Below are 5,370 nucleotides of genomic sequence, written 5' to 3'. Positions count from 1 at the left end.
ACGTATGTACATACACACATACATACATGCATACATACATACATACATACATACATACATACCGTAAAAATACCCGTAAAAATCGGGTTCTATTGGCAGATGGCCAGCTTTTAACATGTTTAGCTAAAATTGCACCAGTTCTCCAAAATCCTGATTATGAACAAATGGGTAAAATGATAATACTTTTGGAGCCATCATCACAAACAGTTGTGTTTTTTTTGTAATTTTGAATAACTTAATAAACTTCAAATAAATAAATTCTGACAAGCAGGAGCTGTTAGTTTATTGTGTGAAATCAGATATTTTTATGTGAGACACTCGGACAAAGTGCTGTGCAAGGCAAAAAAAAAAAATCAATGATTCAACTGTAAATATTGATTACTGAACAAGAAAGGAGTGATGGTACAGCTTCATCTGGATTTAAAGCAAATATTTTATTTTTTGCATTGATTTAAACAGATCATGTGTTTGAAGAGCTTGATTAGAGAAAGGGAGGTAGTTTCTTAGATTAGAGAGGCTACCTTCCTGAGTCACATGTGTTTGAGTCTGATTATGTGAAATACTCCCTATTTCAGTTAAACAAGGAAAATCTTTTTTAATTAACTTGTTTAAAAAAACTTTATCATTCTGACAGAGCAGGSGATGTTTTGCCTAGTTATTGAATTGAATAATACTTCATTAACCATTCAGATTGTGTCAGAATTCAGACTCACCCTGCATGAAAAAAAATCTGTATTTTTTAAATATAATTTAAAGTGTACACACTACAAGAACTGAATGTATTTAAAATAAAGCATCCCGGAAACACMTCTGAGCCTAAAAGGTGCTATTGTATTTTGTTATAAGAATATTTAGGTGTTTTTGTAGTTTCTCTTCAATTTTAGTAGTAGCTGTGAGAAGCTTTAGGAAGCTGTTTTATGTGTCACCAAGTGTAAAATAAAATGTTAAAAAATGTCACAAACATATTTTCATTATTTAGCTTTCTTAGTAAATAAAGAATAAACATTTCCATTATTGTTTTGCTGTTATTTATCTCACTATTCTTACAGTTTGCTATTTTTTTTTACTAAATGTAAAGTTAAATATGAAATGTTATGGCTAAATATTGAAGTTTACATTGAAAATTTTCAGAATGGAATGCAGCCTTTGTTGTTGGTGTGCAACTTTTATTACATCATCATGTTGCGACAAAAGCAACCACTAATGCTGCTAATATAGCTAAAGCAGCTAAAGCTTCCCTACAGGCATCAAACTGGAAGTTGTGGTCAGTGTTTAAGCTGCACTTCAAACCGGACCACAGGTACTAATATTGTTTTTGATGAACACATTTTGAATTTAAATTTAAATGCCATCTCCAGCAGTGTTAGCAGTATTATCAGTTGCTTTTGTCTCAGGATGATGATGTCACAACAAAAATCGCAGCACCGACAGCAAAGACTGTGATCCATTCTGAAATATTTAAATGCACACTAACATTTAGCTGCCAGAGTGAATGCTAAGCTACGCTAGGCTAATAATATTAGCTGCAATGAGTTGAACGGTGATTAGCAGCGCTGCAAAGTTCGTTTTCTGAGTTGACATATTGAAACAATTACTTTGTGTTTGTTCCTAACATGGCTCAGCTCATATCACAGCAAAACAAATCCTGTCCATTAATAATTCACTGCTTTTTTCAGGCATTAATGTTTAAATAAAAACTCATTATTTTTGTTACATTGATTTCACACCATCCTATTTAGCTTTTACTTGCATCTAATTTTCTTTTCCTGCATATGAGTTTTTAAACATTAATTCACAAAACTTAAAAAAAAGGAAATTCTTATATAAATATAAATTCTGTATGAGAGAAATAAAACAGACCAGCCAGAATGAATGGAAACAGCTAATCAATCATGACTTTACACTAGTTAGAACAATTTGGCCCTTAAGCAAATTCTAACCTATGGTAAAAAAATGCGACACGATATTTACAAAGAAAGGAAATGTTATATTTTATAAACCGAAACATCTCAACCAAGTGCCCCATTTTAATTTTTCATGAATGAACATGAATTCTCCACTGCCACATGAGGAACACATTCCTGTATTAAAAAATCCTTCAACTTGTTTGTATTCATGGACTCTGCAGGATTGTGACTCCAGGTTCAGAAAGCAATTATTCAAATAGCAGCCTCTGTAACAGGCAGGGTAAGCATGTCGACAACAAGAGGAGGAAGCATCTGAGACGCGTAATAAAATATTCCCTGCTATGTAGTGGCTTTATTTGTCATTACAGTTTAGAGATAAAGTCTGTTGTCCTTGAGATGATCAGTCATGTGTGAGATGGCTCTGAACCGAGGTGCCGATCGAGAATAAATAAAAGATGGCTTTCATCTTTCACTTCCACCAGGATCAAAGTCAACACTCTCCATGCTGTTGTTGTTTTAATGATGAAAGATGTGATGCCAAATCAAACTAAGCCCTGATTACTTATGAGCAGAACTCAGCGTAGTGTTCCAGGATGGCTAAACAGTGAATTAGTCACATAGATGGATTAATTGACTAACCCCCCCCCCCCCCCCACTTTCCTCCACTCACTCTCAGAAATATTCATCAGAACCTCAGAGTGGCACTACGAGAAATGTGGTGACTGAATGAGTTTCCATGAAACTGGCATTAAGTTGATTAATTATCTGCCGGGCCTGTCGACTGCTTCTTCTGTAAACAGCTCGTGGAAAATGTGCAGAGATTTCCCTTTTGCTGAGGGGTGAAATTTGAAAAATAATTTTTCACTTATTCTGTTCGGAAAACCGTGGATTAAAAATTCATCGAGTATCCTGTGGAGGATTGTCAGAGTTTTGGAGGAAGATGCTCTCAGAAAATCAGATTCATCTCTGTTATGGTTCATGGTGAGTGGGGATGGATGAAGAACCCATATGAGCGGGTAAGCGGGTCCATTGCTCTCCACAAAAAACACACTGAACTTTAATCAAACCTCGTTCCTCAGATGAAGGAAACAAGGTTAGAAACACTCAGTGTTCTGAGCTTCTCAGGATCCATAAAAAGGTCCCCAAGAATTATTTTCCTTTGACTGATCAGAGCCAGGCAGTGGTCTAAGTAGTGCAAAGAGGTCTCTAATTCAATGCCACAGGCATCACACAGACTATTGTCATTGAGTCCCTTCACCATTTTGTGGTGGTTAAACTCTGTTACAAGTTAGAACACAACCAGCCTATTGTTTGCCTAATATGGTAGAGGAAGCACTGCAAAAACAAGTATTATCTTTTACTATTTTAAATGGGTTTATGTTGTGGCATTAAATCACCAATGTGAAACTGACAACTGATTTAAAAGCTATTTTTATTTAAACATTTTTATATTAAATTGTGTAAATAAAAAGTTGGTGTGTGGGCTGTGGAACCTCATAGGCAGGCCAGATGAAAGTTACCTGCAGGCTGGACATGGCCCCAGTTGATCAGCCATGTTTTAAAGGAGTTCTGGGAGTTTGTTCCACATTTTTTGCTGCGTCTTTGATTCTAACTCTGGGGACAGGAAGCACAAAACAGATATGATCCAGATGGCCTCAGAGGACTTGATCGTTTCTAATTCATCCTATTTATAGTGAAAATGGAAGAGATTCTAAAGTTAATTGTCTGAGCAACAGAAAGTYAGAGTCCTCAGAACTGGACTGATGTGAACCGGACTCTTGGAGTTTGTAAGCATTTGTTTCACAAGGACAATAAATTACAGTGAAACTCATTGAAATCTATATATTTTTTTAAAAATAATTTAGCTGCCACATGATGTTTAATCTATAGCTCATAAACTAACTTGCTCAAAAGCCAACGTCTGAGTAATTATTTCAGTGTGTGCCCTTCACCCAAGTTTGTTCTAATTAGTGATAAAATATTGTCTTGACAYCTCGTTTAGTGAGAACTGCTGGACTGGAACTGAAAGCTCCTAATTTAACATGAAATGAACATTTTCTGTTTATATTCTATAGCAATCATTAGCATCCGAACCAATCTCAGTCCAGGATTTCTAAGTTTCAGTCTCCTTGTTTTAGATCAGAGGAGCCCAAMGTGGGGCCCGCGGGCCAAATTTGGTCTGCCAAGCCATTTGATTTGGCCCACCAACCGTTGCCAAAGTTACAAGGTTGTAACCTGTTATCCTATAGGTAGAAACACAGTATTTCCATTGGTCAAATGACTATATAAAAGGGCTGTAGTGAAGGTAGTTTTCAGTCATGGTGCTGACATATCTTTGATTTATTAGGATTAAACATGAAACATGAAATGACAACAAGAAACATTTAGATCCAATTTAACCCCTCATGTAGATTTGCACACTTTATAAGGCCACAAAAACTCATATTTCATCAATTTATGATATGTCCCATGAGCCTTTGCTACTTGAGCATACGGCAGATTTTCTCCAAGTGCACAGACTAAAACTAAAGAGGGCCATTGCACAGCTTAATGATTAAAAATAAAGGATTTTACTTTAAAAAGTATTTGTATTTCATGTATTATATAACTGCATTTGGCCCGCAGCCATGGATAGATTTTCATTTTTGCSCCCTCGGGGAAAATGTTTGGGCACCCCTGTTTTAGATTAAACATTTTCAGTCTTTATTCCACCTTTTCTYTCTTGTGTTAAAAGGTTAGATTTGCTGTTGGATGTGTGGCGCCTCGCCGTTTGTACTCATCATGTCTGGTTCCAAGCTGTCTTGGTGTTGGGAAAAAATGTTCCGAGCAGGGAGGGATGCTGTCTTGTGCAAAACAAACAGATGGGATGTCAGCTCGACCTACTTCTTCATCTGGACTTCTCTGAGTTGAAAAGAATAACCGCAGAGGGAGAGCCGGAGCTGCACGGTGACTATTGTGTGACTGAAGACACCGACATTTTCAGAAACGGCATCSTTTTCTTCACCCGGCCTTTCCATTCTTCCTCCCACACCCAGCTGTTTTAAAATGTAGTAAGATGTTAGATGAATGTAAACTCAAAGGTCAGATGAAGTTATCCATCTCTAAAAGATCTTCTATTTTATGTTGCCAAAGTTGAAATTGTTGAAGCCTTGCTTCATAAAGAGTCCAGATGTCCCAGCATGCCTCCAGGACTAAAATACAACTTTGAACGTGGCTCTTGTTTGTGCAAACTTGGTGATCACATTTTGACAGGAAGTCAATCATGTGATGTGATCAGACTCATCTGACAGTAAGAGGAGGTGTTTTTTCATTTGGCTGTCCTCTCCTGCAGGGGTCACCGACCTGGACTCGAACCTGCAGCTTCAGGAACACAAGCCTGCAGCAGCTCCCGCTCATCTGACTGTGATCAGTAATTACAATGTCATCAAAGTTTGATTTCAGTAATTCAAGTCAAATACATGTT

Source organism: Austrofundulus limnaeus, unplaced genomic scaffold (genome assembly GCF_001266775.1).
Source record: "Austrofundulus limnaeus strain Quisiro unplaced genomic scaffold, Austrofundulus_limnaeus-1.0 Scaffold32, whole genome shotgun sequence".
NCBI lineage: Eukaryota > Metazoa > Chordata > Actinopteri > Cyprinodontiformes > Rivulidae > Austrofundulus > Austrofundulus limnaeus.
Note: the sequence above shows the minus strand (reverse complement) of the source record.